The following is a 22,469-nucleotide window of genomic DNA, read 5'->3' as shown; positions in this document are numbered from 1 at the left end:
CATTCCATAGATAAAATGGCCCCAGTCTCATGATTTTTCTGTCTCCATATCTATAGGTATGGCTTATAATATTCTTGTTCCTTTAATTTCATTTTAAAGAATAGATTATTTTAAAAATGATTTTTTAAAAGATTTACTATTATTTATGTATAAGTGTGTGAATGTATATTTGTGTAAGTGTGAGTGTGTTTGTGTGTGCATGTGTGTGTGTCCATATATATGCTTTCAGGTGCCCTTGGTGGCCAGAATAAGGTGTTGGATCTCCTGGAATTTCAGTTGTAGGCAGTTAGCTGTGAGGGGCCCAGCATGTTGAGATCTGAACTCCAGTCTTCTGGAAAAGCTGCATGTGCTTTTTAACCATTGAGTCACTTCTCTAGCTAGCTCCCTGGAAACCCTTTAAATGTTGAAATAACAATAATTTAGAAAAGACAAATTCATTTCAAACATCTGAGTAAGTGCATTTACCCTTTAATTTAATTTCTTTCCTTATTCTTCTTTATTTAATTTTATTCTTTATTTTTGAGATGGGACTTCACTGTGCTGCCTGACCTGGAACTTGCCATGTACAACAGGATGGCCCTGAACTCATAGAGATCCATCTGCCTCTGCCTCCAGAGTGCCTCTCAATGTAAAGAAATGGATGCAGCTGGGCTGGAGAGATGGCCTTGGTAAGTAGAGGGCTGAGCCCATCTCAGAATACTTGGGCCTGCACTTAGTGTTCTATACACGGCAGTCCTCTGGCTTGAATCAGTTCAGCTGTCCTTCAAGTGACCATCACCTACACAGGCTCTGGTCACTAGGCCTGCTCCCTGGTGGCTTCTTTCTGATGAGTACCCAAGGGTCCCATGCCTGCAGCTCTGAGGATGGTAGATGGCTTGTGTTATTCTAGTCTTCCAAAAGTGATTTCCCTGGAATGGCAATCTGACCCCAACCTCATGAGCCAAGAAGGGCAAGCTAGGGCCTACACACTGGGAAGCCATTGGGGTACCAGGAAGACTTGAGCTCCCTTTTCATTGGCTGCCTCTTCCCTGGCCAGGTCAGAGCTCAATGGATTTTCACACACAGCCTACATCTCTCACTCAACAGATCCACTGAGATGTTTCTTTCCCTCAGTGTTCTCTTTACCTTCAGTGAAGTTTCCTTCAGTGTTCCTTAGCTTAGCTGATTTCACAGGTAACTTGCTCTCTTAGAAGGCCTTTCTTCTCAGTCTGAGCTCTTAAGACTAAATGTCTTGGGGCTGGCGAGATGGCTCAGTGGGTAAGAACACTGACTGCTCTTCCAAAGGTCCTGAGTTCAAATCCCAGCAACCACATGGTGGCTCACAACCATCCGTAATGAGATCTGACGCCCTCTTCTGGTGTATCTGAAGACACCAACAGTGAATTACACTGGAGCAAGTGGGGGCGGAGCAAGCGGGGCCAGCAGAGGTCCTGAATTCAATTCCCAGCAGCCACATACATGATAGTTCACGGCCATCTGTATAGCTACAGTGTACTCATACACATAAAATAAATAAAAATAAATCTTAAAAAAAAGACTAAATGTCTTCTAAGAATTTGCAAAGCCTCTCTAGCCTCCAGTGTCATTGCCTTGCCTCCTTGACTGTCACACAGGCACACACATACTCACATACAGGAAATAAATGTAATAAAAGGATTCAGAAACACAGTTTGAAATGTTAAGTACCTATGATTCGGTCTCTGGAAATCACTGCTTCGAGTTTGAGATGGAACTTGTAGATGCTGGCCAAGTGACCCACCACAAAGCCACAGTCTCTGCCCTAGGAGTTTTCTATCTTGAAACTGAATTTATGCTACAGCCCCCTTTTAATACTGGCAGCTGCCCTGAAAACACAGTCTCCCTCCCTAAAGCCTGGTGTCTATCTGCTGACATGGCCCTAGGTTGCTGGAAATGGGGAGCTGAGTTTGAAGAACTCCTAAGAGAGGCAAGAGAAGTAAGGAACAAGGCATGAAAGAAATACCAGTTCAGAGGAGGGCAACAGTAAGGCCAGCTGAGCAGAAAGAAGGGCCAAAAGGTTCAGGATACATGCACATATGTACATGTGGGTGTGGTGTGGTGGAGGTGGTGTGTATATCAGTGAGGGGACAGTTTGCAGCTCTTTCCTTCCACCGTGACTGAGACCTAACTAAATGTTCTCAAGGCTTACTGCTTGGTGCTCTGGCCTTAGCTGCCTAAGACTTGGTGTTATGGGTGTACATTAATCACACCCCGCTTTAAGGATGGATTTAGAGTAAGAAGGGTTCAGGCCTTGCGTCAGTGAAAAGTACCCCTTCTTCCTATCATTGTCTTGGAAAGAAGCAGGTTGTTTCTCACAGTTATTTCAGTAGTGACAATGAAAGCTAATCATAGTAGTATGAACACAGGGCTGAGACTTGGTGGAAAAGAACATAAAATAAGTCAGACAGTCTGCAGCTGGGAGCGGGAAAAATCTTTCCTTGACTACAAATTCTGACAAAGATAAGATTTTTCCCTTACTGAGTTTATACACAAGGAGTTGCTACCCAAGACCATGAGGGAAACCATGAGACTTGGTCTCATTCGTGTCCTCTACAGAAAACTGATCTAGGAGTTAAACTGGAGTTATGATGAGAGTCATTTTTAAAAATTATGTAAAAAGTAATCCATGTTAGTATAATTCAGATTAAATTTGTTTTTTTGACAAAGTCACAGTGTCCTCTAGGTCACTGATGAGGGGGAACTCATAGATGTTATTTTGGAATGTGTGTAGGCTTGAAGGAGGGAGAAGGCCAACCACTGTATGTCTAATCCTCACTTTGGAAGGGGCAGCCTGGCCTGCCCACAGCCCTCCTGTCTTGGCATTCAGGACTGCTTGGCTCTACAGGTGCTATGCTCTGGGGTGCTCTGGGGCTCTCTGGGACTCTCCAAAGCCTTCACCTCTACTGTGCTTTGGTTTGTCCTGCAATGGAGTCATCTTTTGCCCTGGCCTGTGTGTTTCCACAATGAAGGCCCTGTGGCCCCTGCAGACTTGCCCCAGCTTTGTCCCACCGAGGTGGCTTTGCTCTTCCTTGCTCCTCTTGCTCCAGGAACAATGCTGGATCCTCACAGCCTCCTGGTTTCTATATCATCCTCCTTGATTCAAAGCTATTCCCTTTCCTGTCAAAGTAGCCCTGATCTAGTAGGGCATGCTGGCCCAAACCTGTCATCTTGGCACTTGTGAGACTGAGGAAGGGGGACTAGGAGTTCAGGGCCAACTAGGGCTACATGAGACTGTCTCAAGAACCAACCAACCAACCAACCAACCAACCAATCTCAAACCCAACCTAAACCATCCTACAAACAAAAGCAGCCCTGTCCAAATTGTGCCTCCATAAGCCTCAGTGGCTGCTTTTGCTATAAAAGCCTGTCTGCTGCTCAGTTCAGCTCCTCTGTCGTAGTCAACCCTTCTCCAGATCTCTCACAGCATTTCACCATGCTGCTTCCTGCCTCTGCCTTGTCTTTGCTTACTGTCATCTCTTTGGAGCTCTTTTTCATTTAAGGAGATTTTGTAGCTTGCCTTTCTTCTTTAGGGTTTTTCCTAGCTCTAACAGGACAGTGTGTTGACTTGCAGTGTTTAGGGGTGCAGAGCGGTAGTGTCTGCTGTGCTTGGTCAGAGCTGACTTGGGGAGAATGTCCATGGAAAAAGACATCCAGTATCTTGCAGTAATTAAAACATATAACATATAACTGCCATATGACCTCCACTCCACTCTCAAGTACATACTCAGAGACCTGGGACTTAACAATGTGTACAGGGACAATCAAAGAAACACTCTTACCAACCCAGTGTCTATTCATTAACAGATGAATGGCATAAACAAAATATGGCAGAGCTATACAATGGAATACCACTTAGACCCAAAAAGAAAGTGCTTGATTCAGGCTACAAGATGGATATTCCTTATATAAGCATTATGACTAAAGCCAAGCACAAGTCATATTCTATGGGTCAGTTATATGAAGTGTCTAAAGAGGGCAGATTCATGGAGACAGGAAGCACTGCTGGCCTTCAGGGGCTGCTTAACGGCTGTTTTTTGTTTTGTTTTTGTTTTTGTTTTTCCCTCTCAGAAGAGTGATAGGAATGTTCTGGAATCAGACAGCAGTGATGACTGTAGAATACTGCAAATGTATGAAATGTCACCCAACTGTGTACTCTCAATTGGTTAATTTTGGGCTGGTGAGATAGCTCAGTGGATAGAGATGCTTGCTTTAAGCTTGACAACCTGAGTTTGATCCCTAGATCCCACATACGGATTGTCCTCTCCACTCCACATATAGGCTATGGAAGAGCACTCTCTACCCTTAATAATAAAGAAAATTTTAAAAAATGTTTAATCAAAATCATTTTAGATTTATTTATTTAATTTATATGTATATGACTGATCTGTCTTCAGACACACCCAAAGAGGAAATCAGATTCCATTACAGATGGTTGTGAGCTACCATGTAGTTGCTGGGAATTGAACTCAGGACCTCTGGAACAGCAGCCAGAACTCTTAACCCTTAAGCCATCTCTCTAGCCCCAGATTTATTTTTTAATTTTATATGTATGAGTGTTTTGCCTGCATGTGTATCTTCTTTTGGACTCTGATTGGATACCCTGGCATTCTCCTTTGGCCATCTTCAGACAACCCCTCTCCCTTTGCAATCTACCCTAAGCTCGACTCTTGTGAACCTGACCAGCAGACCCAACCTTCCTCTGTAGGTTTAGACATATGCATCAGTGTCTTTAACATCCAGAAAGGTGTCCTTGCTGGTGTTTGCTCTCACCATCCCTTACCTCCTCAACTCCGATATTTTCTACCTCCACTTCCTGTGCTCCCAGTAACCACTGTGGTATCTCTGTGCTCCTAGTGACCATTATGGTGTGTGGATGGATGCTTTGCTTCCAGAATTAGAGCTACTATGGTGGCTGGGTTATTTTTGTTTATGGGCCCAAAGGCTTCAAGTCCACAACAGTAGGGCATGGCAGCAGGTGGCCAGAACAGGAGGCTGGTGGATCATATTTTGCTGGTACATCAGGAAATGGAGAAAGAGAAGTGGCAGTGGGACGAGGCTAGCCCATAGGGGCAAAGCCCACACCAGTAATGCACTTCCTGTTCTAAAAGCTCTATAACTTCCCCAAACAGCACTACCAACTGGGACCATGCAGGAGCCTATGGTAGAGAAATATTTAAATCTATAAATTTATTTCACACCACCATATATGGCTTCTTGCCCCCATAGGCTTGAGACCATCTCATGATGTAAAATTATTTTAGACCAACTTTAAAAGTCCCCAAAGCCTTTAACAGCTTTAATACTATTTTAAAGTTCAAAGTCTCTCTTAAGTCTCAAGATAATTTCTTGACTCTAACCACAGTAAAATTAAAACACAACTTATGTAATCCTAACATAGAATGGTACAGAATATACATTCCCATTTGAAAATGGAGGAAATGGGGCAGAGGGAGGAAAAACTAGGCTTAAGCAAGACTAAAACCCAGCAGGGCAGACACCAAAATTTGCAGCTTCATGTTTGGTATCTGGGGCTTTGGTTTCAAAGGGGCTAGATGGTTTCACCTCTCCACCTTTGCTGCCCGGAACATATATCTTTCTCTTGGGCTGGTTCCATCCCCATATGTAGCTCTCACAGCTCTGGCATCTTCAAGATCTTGTCTCCACTGCAACCCAGGCTTCACTTTGATAGCGTTATGCAGTGTCCTCTCACGGCCTTGCAGGGACTCCAGTCCTGCTACACATAGGCCTCAGTGGCTCTGGAAACCACCAAGGAAGAATGCACAACTCCCTCATTCTTGCATCTTACAAGCCTCCAAAGACAGGAACACATGGACAACACGGACATGTCCGTCTAGCCTCTTGGGATGACCTTTTACCTCCTCCAATCACACCAGCAGTAAGCTAGTAAGTTTACAGGCACTTTGTAAAAGCAGAAAACCTACTGGATTCCACTGTAAGTTGAATGCTGGGTGGGGTCTTGCCCTTGGGGAACCTTTCTTATTGTTCAAATAGGGCAGGGAGGCCTCCTCTTACTTAGTTTTAGCAACCACACTGTCTTTCAGCACAGTTTTACTCTGCCTTTAAGCTCCTGTGCTTTTTCCTCTGCAGACTGACTGCATTTTGCATTTTCTCCTGTCCCACTTACCTTCTTAACCTAGACCTGAGTTAAGAGTCATCAGTGGTAGGCCCACCACTGACTCAACATGTAGAAATTTCCTGTCCTGAGATTTCTCTCCATCAAGGAAATTAGTACATGGGCAGAAAGCAACCAGATTCTTTGCCACTAGTCTAGTTTCCAATAAAGACATGTTCTCTCCTAAAATCTTATCAGCTGGACCTCTGCACCATGCTCAGCACTACTAGTAGACTGGCCTCTTAGGACAGCTTTCAATGCTTTTCTAGTTTACAGTTCCAAAATCTTACCCATCCCTCTAAAAAAAACATGGCCAGGGTCTTCACAGCCATGACCGAGTTCTCTGAGGCTAGCTTCTGCCTTACTTCCGTCTTGCTGTGATATAACACCAGAAGGAAGAGTTTGCTCTGGTTTATGGTTACGGAGGATTAGAGTCCATACTGACCCTCATAGGCTTGTGTATTTTAACACGTGGTCCCCTGTGGTTGGTGCTGCATGGAGGAATTATGGAAATTTTAGGACAAGAAGCCTTACTGGAAGTCCCTTACAGGGGCAGGCCTACCCCACTTCCAGTCTGCTCTCTGTTCTCTGGTGTACCAACAAACTGTGATCAACCAGCCTTCTGCTGCTCATCTGTCCAGTTTCAGCTCTAACATCCTCTCCTCTGAAGAGCCCCTCCTCTCTACCTTCCTCCGATGAAAAAGGTTTGTCCAGAAAATTCTATACAAACCAGGATCCCAGGTTCCAGAGACCAGGGCTTCTAGCACACATTCCTTCCTCCTCAGTCCTCAGGACCGAGACTTGCTCTCTCCATCCTTTCACTAATTCTGGCTTCCCATGTCAACAGCAACACACCACAAAAGATTTCCGCAGTTAGCACACTGCTTTGCCTAGAATAGTGGTAGATTTTTCAAACAAAAGCATACTACTGCTGCTACTACAACAACTACTATTACTACAACTACTACTAAGGCCAGAGAGGAAGGAGAAGGAGCAGAGTGTGTGGCCTTTCTCCTACTCACTCATAAACTAGGCACTGTGCAGGGAGAAGTGCCACATTCCTCTCTGAAAACATGTTAAGTTTAACGTAGGAACAGGTTATTTTATATACACATATAAATATTCTACCTTTGTTTGAGGTGCCTATTTGCTCTGCACAGGGACATTATGAATACAGAACAGTGTTTATTGTTAAATATGGCATTCTAAATGGTTTTGATTCCTGGCAAAGCTCCAAACCATAATTATGAAGGGACTACAGCTGCTGAGAAATTCCTGTACTACAGGAGGCTTTGATCCCAATCTGCCTACCACCCCCAACATGAATTTTCACAGGTGTGGCTGCTGCTCAATGCTGGCACTCTGGAGACATGGGTCAGAGCTAAACATAAGTGCTAAGTGTAAGGTGACCAAGAGCTTCTCTCACTTAGACCATGAGCACAAGAGGAGGCTCTGCTTCCATTTGCCATGCTGAGACCCTGTAATCAAGAGGATGTCCAAATGAGTCCAGTATGGGAGCTAGAATGCTGTGGCCTCTCACCTTCAGATTTCCACACACAATAGGTACCTTGAATTTTCAACCTCATTCTCAGTTTCCAGTGAAGTGGAACACCAACCAGCTGTGTAGGAGGACTTCGTTCAGCAGAAAGCCTCGGGCTTCCGAGTCAGGTGGTCATTTCATTCCCATCAAAGGCAAGAGAACTGCTGTCAGAGTCTCTGGGTAAGTGGCTGTTTGGCAAGAATGGCACTCAGATTCACCCCAGTGCCTCCTTTAGAGTCAAAAAGACACCTGGGCGTCATCATAAACATCAAGTCACTTCTGAAATATAGCAGGAACTGAAGGGCAGACCTAGTCTTCAGCCCCTTCAACTCTTTCCTGCCTGAAAGAGACAGGAATCAACATCCAGAAGTCCCTAAATCCACAACAGAGAAAAAGAGACCTCCGAAATTCATGTAAGGACCTCCAATTTAGCGAATAAACAGGAGTTTACAACAAACAGAAAAGCCTTTGATCTTTCAGCATTAACAGATACTATCTAGCACTTGGATTGGAGATGGAACCCTGTTTGTGTTTTAATGCTTGTTTTGTATTTGTGTTTTAATGCAGATGTTCTGTAAGATGTAGAACCACCCCATCTTACAGATGCTGAAACTGATACCACAGAATGGTGCCAACTAGGTCAGAAGGGAAGTGACTTCTGACTTCAGGTCAGTATCCTATCTCTAAGACAGTACCACTCTGCAAAACTCTCCTTTCCAGATGGGAAACACTTCTCTGGAGGGAGGAGACAGCTCTATGCTGCTGGGTAAGAGGGATGGAGAGATGCAGAGACAGCAGAGTCCAACGTAGTCAATGGAAGCCAGCAGATCCTAATGCAGGGGAGGTCAGAGGATTGTCCAGAGTGGACTATCTGGTTTTTGGAAGGAGCCAGAACATGAAAGCAGAAGGCTATGAGGGACCTGTCATAACCAGCAAGACAAGATGTCTCTGGTCAGCTGGAGGAGACTAAGGCTTCTTCTCTGACCAGGCCAACTTAGTGGGAATCTCCCCCACACCACTATAGTCTAGGGCACTCCCCTCCTCCCTTACAGTCTCATTCACTCCGACCTTCCCCAGTGGCTTCTGTTCTAGGAGGATTCACATGAGCTCACTCTGGATAAGGAGTCTTCCTTCCTACTCAAGGTGAAGATCAATGACTCACATGGCTAAAAATGAATTGAAGGCCACTTATCAAAAAAAAAAAAAAAAAAAAAAAAAAAAAAAAAAAAAAAAGCCAACATGCTCTCAAAAAGTTAGATTCCCTTGTTAACACAAAACCTTATCTAGTGATTATATCCAACATGCACATATGTATATTTTAATTGGGAGTGAGAACAAAATGAAGAAAAAGGAGAGGTGAGTGGGGGAAAAGCAGGGGTGGGGCCTGGCAGCACCCTGACAATGCTCCCTGCTGCCTTGGAAGCTTCCAGAGAGAAGGGGTGCTGGGTACAGGACAAGACACAGCTCCATTTGAATTTTAGGTAAACGAGACTGTACACTCGTTTTTCACTCACGTGATTTTCAAATTGAACTGTGTGTTTCTATTTTTATTCACTAGGTCTGATAATCCACGAAAGACTCCAACACTCTGGATGACTGTCACAGTGACCAGGGCAGTCTTCACACTAAGGGTCAGGGGTGATGAACTTTATGAGTGAGCAGAGTGTCTTGCTAAGACATTTTACTAAGCTGTGGAGAAATCAGTGGCTCTTGGTCTCTGAAGACTGAGACTTCTCTTCAGCTGAGACTATTCTGTCCCCAACCCTCACCAGGGGCTACAGAAACTAAAACATAGCTCTGCTAGCCTCCTGCTAGACTCTAGGGGACATGGCCCATGGAAGCTTCCAGGTTTCGGAGGTTCCATGGTAGGAAATAAGGTTGTGGGAGCATAACAGAACCCTCAACGCTAAAACAAAACATTGTTCCTAAGTTCTAGAGAGTTAAAAAAGGAATTTTAAGTTCAGTTTAGCTACCACGCAGCTTTCTGAGTAGAATGACTAAGCTGCTTTCAGCAGTTCAGAAAACCGAGGAGGCTGTTTTCAGTTACTTATGACAAGTTCACCCTGCACTTGCTGAGGACTCACATGATGGTGACAGGGGTCACTGAAGTTTGTTAAGGGGCCAAAAGAGGCTGGCTTGAGACTAAAACAGAGACTTGATATGTGGAGTCCATGAATCCTAAAGTCCAGCGAGTCTTCATTCATGGCTGCTGGCAAGGGAAACCTGGCAAGGTCACACCTCACGACTGGTTCCAACTGGTTACTCCCATGATGACTACACACCCGCACATTTGTACTCCTTCACACAGAGGGGATGGGAATGTATAGTATAGCTTTGTACATGTACAAAATACATACTGATAACTATTATCATAGCTTAAACTAGAATCATTTTAGATTTTGACTTCCAACTCTCTTTTCATCTTCTTTTTTTTAAATTAAAAAAAAAAAGAATTACATTTCTCTTGTGAGCATATGTGGATGTGTGTATGAGGATGTGTGCATGTGCTCCATGCATGTGTGTGGAAGTCAGAGGAAACTTGTAAGAATCTGTTCTGTCCTTCTACCATGTGGGGGCCTGGGATGAAATTCAGCTTGTCAAGCTTGCTGGCAAATGCAATGTTTACCAATGAGCTACCTCACTGGCTCCTACTCCTTTGAGTGTCAGGATCACAGGCAGGCAGCACAATGCCCAGCATGTTCTGTTCCTGTCCCAAGCAGCAGCATATCATGGTACCTTTACATGGTAGTTCATATGGGCCCACTCCATCACTTTTTTTTGGCCTTCAATGAAGGGATTACAATTTATGTAATTCTTTGATGTATTCTTGAGTTGCTTTATCTAAACAAAACAGTGTTAAAAAGCATAAACTCATAGATATACCCTTGTATATATGTGTAAAACTCTATTTCTATAGGGATATTCCTAAATGTTTGAGTCCCAGCTCACTTGGTATATATACTATAAATTTCCAGAAATACCACTGAATTGCCTCTAGAAATGTGAGCATTTTCAGTTCCCCTAGGTCTGACTGTGCTTCTGAGAGAGTGCAGTCTTTCACTCTGTATCAACATACAGGGAATGGCACAGTGCTGTTGTCCTAGTTGGCATTGTTATTAGCGGGGTTCTTTTCTTTCTTTTTTTTTTAAGATTTATTTATCATATAATAAGTACAGTGTTGCTGTCTTCAGACGCACCAGAAGAGGGCGTCAGATCTCCTTACGGGTGGTTGTGAGCCACCATATGGTTGCTGGGATTTGAACTCATGACCTTTGGAAGAGCAGCTGATGCTCTTACCTACTGAGCCATCTCACTAGCCCTGGTTCTTTTCTTTCATTTGTACTGTTCACATCTAGTTCTTCTACAAGGAGATTGGTTTTATAGTCTTTCTGTTAGAGGATGTATGTATGTATAGAGGCAGAGGCTGATGTCAGATGTCTTGTATTGCTCTCTACCTGACTTATTTTTTTAATATTACATGTATGTGTGCATGTATATATGTATATGTGCATCTATATATGTATGTATGTGGCATGTACATCTGTTGTGCATGTGTGGAGATCAGAGGACAACTTAAAGGAGGGAATGCTTTCCTTCTATAATGTGTGTCTCAAGGATCAAACTCAGGGAGTTAAGCTTAGTGGCAAGGACCTTCACCTGCTGAGACCCTGACAGCTCCACTTTATATTTTGAGACAGAATCTCTAGTCTCTCAGTGAGCCTGGTGCTCACTGATTGGCCTGAAAGCCCCTGGCATTCTTCTGTCTCCACTTCTCCAGTGCTGGGATTATAGGTGGGTACTGCCATGCCTGGCTTCTTAGCACAGTTCTGGGGATCAGAACTCAGGCTCTCACACTTGCACAGCAAACAAACATGCTACTACTTGACTGAGCTATTTCCCCAATCCCTTGATGAGTCTTTTTCTATCATTTTCATTTACTGATTTTTAAAAAGATGACATCTTTGTATATTCTGAATAACACACATCACAAGTGTTTCCTCTAAGAAGAGCTTCACATATTTAAACCTTGTTGTTGGAGATGGGGTCCTACCATGTTGCCCAGATTGGCTTCAAACTACTGGATGCAAGTAATATTTCAGCTGAACCTCCCAATAGTTAGGACTACAGGCTCCCATACTGTGCCTGCTCATCTAGTTCAGTGCTGATAGTGTTTTCAACTATTTGGGCCTCAAAGGAGTCTTTAATTTTGTGTGTATGCTTGCATGGCATGGCTCATACCCTATGTGTGGAAGTCAGAGATCACTGGGTGCTATCCTTCCATCCACTGTTTAACACGGGGTCCTTGTTGCCTGCCACTATGGACGTCAGGCTAGCAGGCCATGAATTTTTGGAGATCCACCTGTCTCTGCTTTCCACCTCACTGTATGAGCTCTGAGGCTACAGATGTGTACTAGCTCACCACTGTGCCCAGAATTTGGGTTCTTGGGATCTGAAACTCAGATCCTCAGGTTTAAGTAGCAAGCACTGTACTTGCTGAGCCAGCCCCTAATTTTTCTTTTGTTGTTGGAATAATGGTATATTTAGCAGATTTTCTTAGATACCTGAGTGGTATTTTGCTACACTTAAGCTCTTTATTGATTTTAGGTGTGGGGAATGGGCCCAGGACTTCAGGTGTGCCAGGCAATAATACCCTGCTACTAAACATACTTCTGTCTCTTATGTTTACTTGCAATTTCCTCAGAAGGTAGTGCAGAAAACCCTAATTCTGTAAATTGAAACCTAGAGTATAAATGGTGTAAATGTCCTGTGACTGCTTAGAGTGGACACTGTCTGTAATTTAGTTCCAGGGGCCCTAACATCTCTTCTGGCTCTATAGGGACTAGGCATGCAATGCAGCAGACTTAAACACATACAGCAAAATACCCATAACACACACAATACATCTTAAAACAAAAAGCAAAACAAGGGCTGACAACTTGAGTTTGGTTGCTGGGACCCACAGGGTGGAAGGAGACAACAGATGCTGTCAGGTTGTCCTCTGAGCTCTTTGAGTGTGTCCCACTTGCACATATGCACACATATGCACACACAAAATAAACATAATAAAAATTAAAACAAAGCAGTAACAAGATCTCCAGAGATACTGGAGATCTTAGAGCTGCTCGCAGCAGCTCATCTGCTGAGGTCAGGACTATCTGTGTCCATTGTCACAGCCCACACTTTAGCAATTGAAAGCTCAGGCTGAGTCAGGGTGATCCCTGTAACCTTGCAGCTTTTAGGCTCTGCTTACCACTGGGACCCTTGAACAAACCATAGTGGTGTCTCCTCTTAGTCAACTTCTCTTGAAGGTACTTATAAAGGGATACACCTCATATTTTATAATGTACTTGCAGGGATTGCTTCCATCTTAAATGAGCAACATAATTCTGAAACTGAGATGTCAGTGTGCTTTATTCTACAAGTGTGTATTCTCTATGAGGCTTGTTCATGTTAGTCTTTCCTTTGTATTTCTTCTGGTGCTAGAGTCTTGCAGTGCTCTACCACTGAGCCACCTACTCCTCTAAGCCTACTTTCTCCTTTAAAAATTTATTTTATTGTTTTATGTGTGTGGGTGTTTTGCTTGTGTATATGTATGTCTACGCACTAGCTGTGTTCCTGGGCTCCTTGATGACGGTGCTGAGACTAGAACTCAGGTCTTTTAGAACAACAGCTTGTACTCTTAACCACTGGGCCATCTCTCCAGCCCTACTACTCTCTTTCTTTACACACTGTAAACTTGTTAAAGGTTTTCTTTGTAGGGCAATATATCAGTCTGTGATCTGTGAAGACAGAGCGAGATCAGCACCTTATTTCTATCATTTGAAACACAATCTCTTCTTCCTGTTGCTACTTACCTGGAACTGTCCTAAGCAACCCTTTATTTCTTTTTTCTTTCTTTGTTTTTCTGAGACAAATTTTTCAGGGTTTCACTATGTAGCCTTGGCTATCCTGGAATTTGCTCTGTACACCAAGCTGGCCTTGAACTCAGAGATCTGTCTCCCAAGTGCTGGGATGAAAGGTGTGCCACCACTGGCCAGTATTTCTCTTTATTTCCAGAGATTGTGTTATTTAAGGAGCATCTCTTGTATCAAAATGACAGAAAGGTACATGTGTACATATGTTCCCTGTAGAAAGATTAACTCTAGGTAATATATCCAGCCCATTTCTTTGCATACCTTGTAGTTAAGTATGGTCATGCTATTAAGTGGTAGCTGATGAAGTAAGTGAAATATGCCACTGAACTCTGGGAGAATCCTTAAATAGGGAAAGGTACATGCTGTCTGATGTTTTCTTCTCATGTGCAATGAGTCTGGCATGATTAATGCTTCTAACAGCCACGTTGGTCTAAGCAGTAACCTGGTAAGGAAATATGGTATGCCAGACTAGTAAAGCAAAGGAAAAAAAGTTTGGGTTCCTTCTGATAAGAGAGGGGCCAGTCAGCTCTGGCTGCCTCACTGTGAATCACTGTTTGATGTGTCTATTACATGCAGATATCAGGATTACCAAATGTGGTATCAGATTTTGCCTTAAAAAAACAAAAACAAAAACAAAAACCCAAACTGAAACCAAACTGTATCTGATGGTCCATGCCTATAATCTAAGGTGTTCAAGCAGCAGAGGCAGGGGACTGCTAGTTTAAGGCTTGTTTGCTTCACAGTGAGTTCAACTGCAATGAGAACTTGTCTCAAAATAAAAAGTTAAAAGAATACTGGGGGGCTGACAGATGGCTCAGTGGGTAAGAGTACTGACTGCTCTTCTGAAGGTCATGAGTTCAGATCCCAGCAACCACATGGTGGCTCACAACCATCCATAATGAGATCTGATGCCCTCTTCTGGAGTGTCTGAAGACAGCTACACTGCACTCATTTATAATAATAAATAAATCTTAAAAAAAAAAAAAAAAAGAATCCTGGGATGTAGCTCAGTGGTAGAGGCGTCACCAAGAATACACAGGGCCCTAGGCTCAATCCTCAATAACAAAAACCAACCCTCTAACCTTAGAGTCCAAGGGGTCTGATACCCTTTCTCATTTCCATGGATACACACACACACACACACACACACACACACACACACACACTTTTTAAAACATTTTAAAGGCTTAACAAATCTGATGAACATTTATTTTTTCCAAGATCACCTCCACCATTGTTTTTGAGACACAGCTGATCTTGAACTCCCTATGTGGCAGAAGATGACCCTGACCTGATCCCCATACCTCTACTTGACAAGTGCCGGGATTACAAGCATTCTCCACCACACTAAATCCAGAGCATCTTTTTAGGGTCGTGGCACATTCTTTCTACTGCATGAGAAGAAGCTTTACGCTGTATCTTCCTCCTTCCAATCTAGAGAGGTTGGAAAGTCAAGGTGTGGGCTCTAGGAATACTATTCAGTTGGTAAAGTGCTTCATTCAAGCATGAGAACGTAGCTTGGATCCCTGGGACCCAGGTAAAAAGCTGGGCATAGTGGCATTTACCTGTAATCCCAGAGCTGAGACAAATAAGAGACTTCCTGTGGTGAGCCAGTATAGCTGAATTGGGAACTTTGTTTAAATAAGGAGGGGTATGATTGAGGAAGACAATCAATGTCAAACTCTGGTCATCACAAGCACAAACTCCTCAAGAGACAGAAAGAGTGGCTGGCCATGGTGGTGCATGCCTTTAATTCCAGTACTTGGGAGGCAGAGGTAGTCAGATGTCTGTGAGTTCAAGGCCAGCCTGGTCTCACCACAGGTTCTAAGACAGTTAGAAATACAAAGAAAGGACCTGTTTGAGGTCAGGGGTGGGAGACTGAGAGAAACAGAGACATCATGAAGACCATTCTTTGGCTGAGTCTGTACCTGTTTCAGCTTTCTTTCTTTCTCTTTCTACCTGCTTCAAATTTACCTTTCCTCTAGTTGACTTAGCAGGGAACTAAGATGCACTCTAGCTCACCAAAATGTTATATCCTAAACTAAGCCTTGCATTTTAAATATTCTCATCTGTTCAAATCTCCCAATGCACCAAGTCCACCACTGTAAAATACAAACAGTGGGAGTTTAATTCCCTATTTTCGGTGGCAAGAGCCAGCCCGCCCCAGGCAAACCCTGTGACCAGCCCCTTTTTTCTCTAGATGGCTGGCCTTGAGTCTAGCAGGCTGTGTCACTGGGCATCCTGCCAACTGGGTACTCATATAAAGAAAAAATCTGTGGCTTCTGGGGAATGGATGTTGTGAAATGGAGTTAAAAGAACTTGCAGTCTGAAACTAGTGGCCTTTTCCTCCCCTCATTGTGAGTAAGGACTCCCTGACAGAAGCGGCTTCTTCAAAGGTGAAAAACAAGCGAGATTTATGGACAGGCCTGCTAAAGAAAGGCTGGGACTGCTTGTAGCCAAGATGGAAGGTCAGGCGATTCCTAGATCTCTTCTAGGTTGGTAGGTACAATAGACAGGAAGGAGATGAGTCACCAGAAAAATATACCTGCCTGTTTCTCATAGTCAAATCCAATTTTTGGCCAGAAGCCTACTTATGTTTGGATCAGTCTCTTATAACGCCTGAAGGGTGAGGGAGGGCTGGAGCCTAAGGGTGACACTGCGCATGACCCGTCCTGAGCCCTGTGAGTGCAGAGCCAATGATTTCATGTGTGGATTTTATAAATATAAAGATAGAGTGTGGACTATCAAACAGGCCTCCCCATCACTTCCCCGGCTGGAGAGGCCAGAGGAATCATGTCATGGTGGCCTAGTGGCAAAGGCTTGTAACACTGAGGACTCTTACTTTCTAGTCTGACAGGACTGAAGTACCTGGGAAGCCTGGCCAACCCAGTTTGACATAACCTAAGCCTTCAAGGCTCGTTATGGCTCACAAGGAGCCCTTGGGTTTACTGGGGGGCTGCACAGGAAACCTGACCACCCTGAGGTCCAGATCCACCTGCCTCTCCACAATCCAAGAGACCTACAGAAGTTAGGGCTCCATGATGCATAGTCTGATGCCACTCTAGGTGATAACGTGCCAGCTACCTTGCTGGTGCTGGAAATCTCTGTCCTTGAAAACCTTCTGGTGTGGGTGAGCAGATGAGACTCCTGACCAATAAACACCAGAACTGACGAAGGTGGGTGTGACCAAAGAAGTTAGAGTGCTTATGTCCAAAAGGCCACATGGAAAAGGAGGCCCAAGGAGCTGGCTGGGCCTTACGAACCCAAGACTAACGGGCTAATTTAGCACAGGCCAAGACAACACTCCCACAGACATGAAGTAGGAATAGACAGGGTGACTCTAAAAGGACCTGGGACTCTACCCATTCTTGGGTCCTTCCACAGTGTCACTCTGCCATGTCCCTCCGACATGTCTTTATTCTTTAGCCTCTACTAGGTGCTATCTTCTCTTCCCATCAGTTCTAACTATATGGTGATGTAATTGCAAGGCGGGTGTGCTTGTCTTCTAAGCAAGCTTTTACATTTTGGGTGATGGATGGGGCCTAAAAATGTAACATGGATCCACATTCACTTTATTTTATTGTTTTAATTTTTGAGACAGGATTTCTATGCAGCTTTGAGGCACGATTTCTAGAACTTGCTCTATAAACCAGGCTGGCTTCAAACTCACAGATATCCACCTGCCTCTGCCTCCCAAGTACTGGGATTAAAGGCATGTGTCACTACCATCTGGCCCATATTCACATTTATGAAGATAGTGACTATCTTTTCTTGTACACTTGGCTATGTGAGTTACTATGATAAAATCAACATGGATGCAAACGAGGTAAAATCTGTCTGAATGGCACAGTACTCACGAGCAGGGTTCTAAATGACCCAGGCCAGGGCCTCAGTACCACCCATGTGAGCTCCCAGCTGCTGGTATGAATGCAGCTAGCCTCCCGCAGTACTAGAGCGTGTCAGAGCAAGAGGGTGGAAGTGAGAAGTGTGCATCTCTCTTCTATGTACACCCCCTATCATGATGAGGAGGAACTTTTCAGCTGAGCATGTTGCCACTTGGCTCAAATCAACAGTCTTGGGCCTCTTCTGAGAGCTGCAGAACATGAGCAGCTCCTGGTTGCTAAGGTTGATGTAGGGGTAGATGTAACGCCTACAGCGGCCTTCCATTCCTCCTAGTCACTAGACAGTGCACATGGGCTGGATCTACCATCTTGGAAGACAAAAGGGACAGCACAACTGAAAATGCAGAGCAGTAGGAAATAAGGTGTGGATCCCTTGCTGACAGAGCTAGCACACAAGCCTGCTGGGTCTTCTGAGTTAGGGAGAAAAGCTCCTGACTTGTCTAAGCGACTATGGACAAGGCTTCTGTGCTGCAGACACCAGTGGTCTGTCTCATGCTTGAAGCTGGAGTCCCTCTCAACACACGCCCCACTGCTTTTACTCTGGTACTGTGGGTACTCCTTCTGGAGTCATGAGGCAGGGGGGTGAGGGGGGAGAAGCAAGATCAAAGGAGAAGAGAGCAGCGAAGGGAGAAGAGAAGGCTCTGTTAAGGTCAGTTTTTGATTCTCACCTCCTGTTCTCTGCCTTTGGTTCTGAAGACAAGTTTCATTTTGTTTCTTTTAAAGGCAGGGTCTTACCATGTAGCTGGCCTGAAATTCAAAGATTTGCCTGCCTCTACCTCCCAGATACTGGGATTAAAGTCACGTGCCACCACACCCATTCATTTTGACAAGCTCCGTCAGTACACTCACTGAAGATTTCCTGTCCTTTAGACACACTGGAAGCTTGCTGTCTCAGAGCTGACCAAAGCACAGCTCCTAGGATATGACCTTCTCCAGTGAACACACACAAAGACATGCCCAACTGCTGTCCTGTGCTCTTCTCAGAGACCCTGAGAGGCATTAGATTTACAACATAGCACTCTGCCTGAATGTACAAACGTTCTTCCGGCATGGGGCAGATAAAATTCCTCTTTGAAGCAATCACAGTAACAGCCACTCTCCATTCGGTTCTGCTTTGAAGAGCTCTTGTCATGTGGAACAAGGAAGCATAGCTAGCCTACTCCAAACAGGAACTCTCAGAACAGGATTCAAAGGATTTTGTGGGAAGGATGAGGGTTTCCCACGTCTCAGACAGTGCCATGCACTCTTACTTGGATAATGGTAGGATGCTGAAGAACAAGGGCTTCATTAGTGGCCTAAGTAGGTGTACTCTTGGGCTTAGCATTTGCCTTGCAGAACCTTTCAGGCTATATAGTATTATAACAGCATGGATTTGACAACTGTGTGTAGTTTGTATTGGTAGAAGATATCTGGGGCTGGATAGACTAGGGGCCAATGACACAAAACACAGACACACACACCAGTGCTGCATGCAATGTACAGGCCTTGAGTAGGAATTGGGGGAGAGTTGCTCACCAGTAAACTCCTTTCTTAGTCATCTAACCAAACCAGGAGTGAATGAGACCAAAGCCTAGGTCCTTCACTATCACTTCCTCACCCAGTTTAGGTTCAAAGAGGGAAAGCTTGGGAAATGGCTCAGCCAGTAAAGTGCTTGTTATTCGAACATGAGGACCTCAGTTTGATGTTCAGAACTCACCTGGTGAAGGTGAGCATAGCAGCACATACCTGTAATCTTGGCACTGGACTTAGGGAAAGACAGATCCTAGGGCTCAGTGGCTAGTCTGGACTAATCAAGTAAGCCTCATGCTGCTAGTAAAAGACTGTCTCAAAAAGAACTGTGGACAGTCCTGTACCTGCAAACAGACGAACACACATGCAAAAGTTGCTTTCCCTAGTGAACCGGGAAACTCTGCATCCTATGTGACCCTAGCATGGCAAGTGGAGGCTTCCATAGAAGGGAAGCCAGGAAAAGGGGCTGAGCCATGAGAAGGAGTAGTCACCAGGCACAGCCACCCTCTGCTAAAAGGGACAGAGACCCTGCCAGCTGCATCAGCACCAGATGGCCTAGGCCCTACACCAAGGGTTATCACCACCCACAGATGTCAGTTACCTGGGGCCAGGGAGCATGGCTATCAGGAACAGTTTTAGTGGAGGCAAAATGATTCAAAAATGGCTCTCATTTCCTTGAAAGAGGCTTGTCTCTTCAGGGCATAGTCAGTTGGAGGCCATGGAAACAATCCCACCACACCAGCAACAAGGTTCAGCTAGCGTACTTGTGGGCCCTGCAACCCATTCCTAGATTTAGATGTGAACAGTAGTTTGCATCAGTTCCTGTATAGCATGGGAGCCAGCTGGTGTATGTCAGGGACAAGGCTCCCTGGGAACAGTGACAGCTAGGAAATGGAAAGTGGTATGTGGTCATTGAAGCTTCAGTGTGACAATCCCCTACAGGGGGCTTGGGGAAGGGGTAGAGACTCTGGTCTACCTTGACAAGATGTTTGTGACTTGAAGAATGAATGAGAAAACAGAGACCATTCCTTCCCTGGCAGATCACAATTCCAATCCTTCTGACAATAGAAAGGAACACACTGAGGGCAATAGAGCAGGCCCAGAGCTAGCCTTGGGGTACCACCCCAAGGAGGGAGATAATGGCTTCATAGAACACTCTGCTCTTCTACCCAGTGCTGCTGGAGTTCCATCAAATTCTCTTCCAGGCAGCATTTTTCTTGTGGCTCAGCTCATTTGTCCCAGGAGTCTACAATGGTCTTTGAGGTTGTACTTACATTTCTGTTACTTCCTCCATAAGAATCAAGGTGTTTGAAAGGTGAGTGAAGTGCATTCCTGAGCTCAATGAGGCTCATGTTTCAGGCCATACTTCCCACTAACAGTGGGATTCGGGGTCATTTACCTGCTTTAGCTCTTAGATCCCTATCTGTAGATCACAGGCTGTGACCCCTCCAGCCCTATGTGACCCCACTCCCTCTAGGAAGGGACCCAGAGGGCAGGAACACAGGAGCCTTTGGTGGAGGACCATCTGTTCCTCCTGGAAGGGACACTGTCCTATCATAACTCTCACTTGCCTCAGCTCTAGGCCCCCAGTCTACTTTCTTAGCATATAACTTTAGTGTCTTCTATCAGACATGCTAGTGGAATTTGGTTATGGCGGCACATACCTATCTATAATCCTAGCATTCTGAAAGTGGAAAGGAGAGGATCAGGAGTTCAAAGTCATCCTGGGCTACATAGAGAACCTGAAGCCAGCCTAGACTACAAGAGAAACATCTCAAGAAAGCCCAAAACAAAGAAAACAAAAAGAAATAAAGAAACCATTCCAGAAAATCTCCACTGTCCCGTGTGCTGTCACACATTCCTAGACCTGTAGTCTGGCTTGGGTTCCTTTCACTGTCTCAGAAGAGGGTCTGAAGGGCAAACCTTTAGTCCTCACAGGGTCCTGGCTCTAAGTCTCTAGTCCTCATGGTCCATAGGACTTTGAACACATTACTTACTGCTCAGAACTTAAATGAAGGAAAGCATAAATGTCCTGCTAGTGCTGAGGGATACTGTGGAACATTCAGAGGCAGAGACGGTATGTTGCATCTGCTCAGAAACAGGGGACTTGAAGGACATGTCCCTCACTCAGAACGCTGCCACTGCAGTCCCCAGGAGGATATGTGTGTCCTCAGTCCCTAAGCTCTACCTTCCCAGGGTGTGTAGGCATAAATGAAACTCCACCCTGGGGGTGCTGGAGAGAGGGCTTAGTAGTTAAAAGCACTGGCTGTTCTTGCAGAGGATATTACTCATTTATAAATAAATATTAACTTTAATTTTTTTATTTTATTCGTATCTATATGGGTGTTTTGCCTGCATATATGTCTGTGCACCATGTGTGTACAGTACTCTCAGAGGCCACAAGATGGTGCCCAGATCCTCTGGAGTTGTAGACAGTGTTGAGCCACTACGGGGGTGCTAGAAGCTGAATCCACATTCTCTAGAAGAGCAACCAATGACTGTTCTCTCCATTCTCATAAATAAACCTTTTTTTTTCGTTTTTTTGAGACAGGGTTTCTCCAAGCAGCCCTGATGGTCCTGGAACTCCCTCTGTAGACCAGGCTGGCCTCTGTCTTACGAGTACTGGGATTAAAAGCATGAACCACCACTGCTAATAAATCTTAAAGAAAAAAAAAATTCATCCTCCTTGAGGAGGGAATGACAAGGAAGAGAGCAAATAAATCTAGATCTGTCAGAGGTAGAGACTGAGCAAATGCTCAATCCATTTCTTATTAAAATAGGGTTTCTAGGAAGCAGTGGGGCCTAATGCAGCTTACAATTGGCTAGAACTCGGATTTCTAACTTTAAGGTAACTCCCTCCCCTTTTAGATTTACTTGTTTTATGTATGTGAGTACACTGTAGCTGTCTTCAGATGCATCAGAAGAGGGCATTGGGTCTCATTAGAGATGGTTGTGAGCCACCATGTGGTTGCTGGGAATTGAACTGAGAACCTCTGGAAAGCAACCAGTGCTCTTTCTTAACCATTGAACCATCTCTCCAGCCCCAACTTCCTTCCTTCCTTCCTATCCCTGGCTGTTCTGGAATTCCCTATGTAGACCAGGCTAGTCTTGAACTCACATGGCAATTTATTAACAATTTAGAAACCAAAGGGCTTTACTTTCATCTCTCCCACATGCAGTCAGTGTCAAAAACCCAAATCCTTACTGTTTGAACTATTTTGACCAATACATTTTCCCATTAATTCATTCATTCAACTGATTATACAATGATTTTTAGTGGATGCCAGGTTCTAAAAATTAAAGCAGTGACCAAAGACAAAGATTCTACTCTATACAGCAAGTGGGAGACTGAAGCATGATTACCAAGAGTTTGAGATCAGCCTGGGCTGTGAAGTAATTCCAGGCTAGTCTGGGCTACAGAGTGAGGACCGCCCCCTCTCAAAATTAAAAAA

At 44.5% G+C, this 22,469-nt stretch overlaps 1 protein-coding gene and 2 long non-coding RNA genes across 3 annotated transcripts in view; 2 read left to right on the top strand and 1 right to left on the bottom strand.

The window, feature by feature from the left end:
* The window catches only part of LOC116079685, a 7,703-nt gene extending 7,052 nt beyond the window's left edge, over nt 1-651 (top strand). Inside the window, exon 3 of the long non-coding RNA XR_004114118.1 lies at nt 525-651. This is a non-coding gene — a long non-coding RNA (uncharacterized LOC116079685). The remainder of the gene's footprint in view (nt 1-524) is intronic.
* Nucleotides 1-22,469, bottom strand: part of Thada (THADA armadillo repeat containing) — a 289,337-nt gene that overhangs the window by 9,133 nt on the left and 257,735 nt on the right. The window lies entirely within an intron of this gene.
* On the top strand, nt 4,526-10,149 carry LOC116079687. Its single transcript, XR_004114120.1, has 2 exons — nt 4,526-8,359; nt 9,250-10,149. It is a non-coding gene; the product is annotated as an uncharacterized LOC116079687 (long non-coding RNA).

The sequence above is a fragment of the Mastomys coucha genome, unplaced genomic scaffold (assembly GCF_008632895.1).
Source record: "Mastomys coucha isolate ucsf_1 unplaced genomic scaffold, UCSF_Mcou_1 pScaffold6, whole genome shotgun sequence".
Taxonomy (NCBI): domain Eukaryota; kingdom Metazoa; phylum Chordata; class Mammalia; order Rodentia; family Muridae; genus Mastomys; species Mastomys coucha.
Note: the sequence above shows the minus strand (reverse complement) of the source record. Positions and strands in the feature narration are given on the sequence as shown.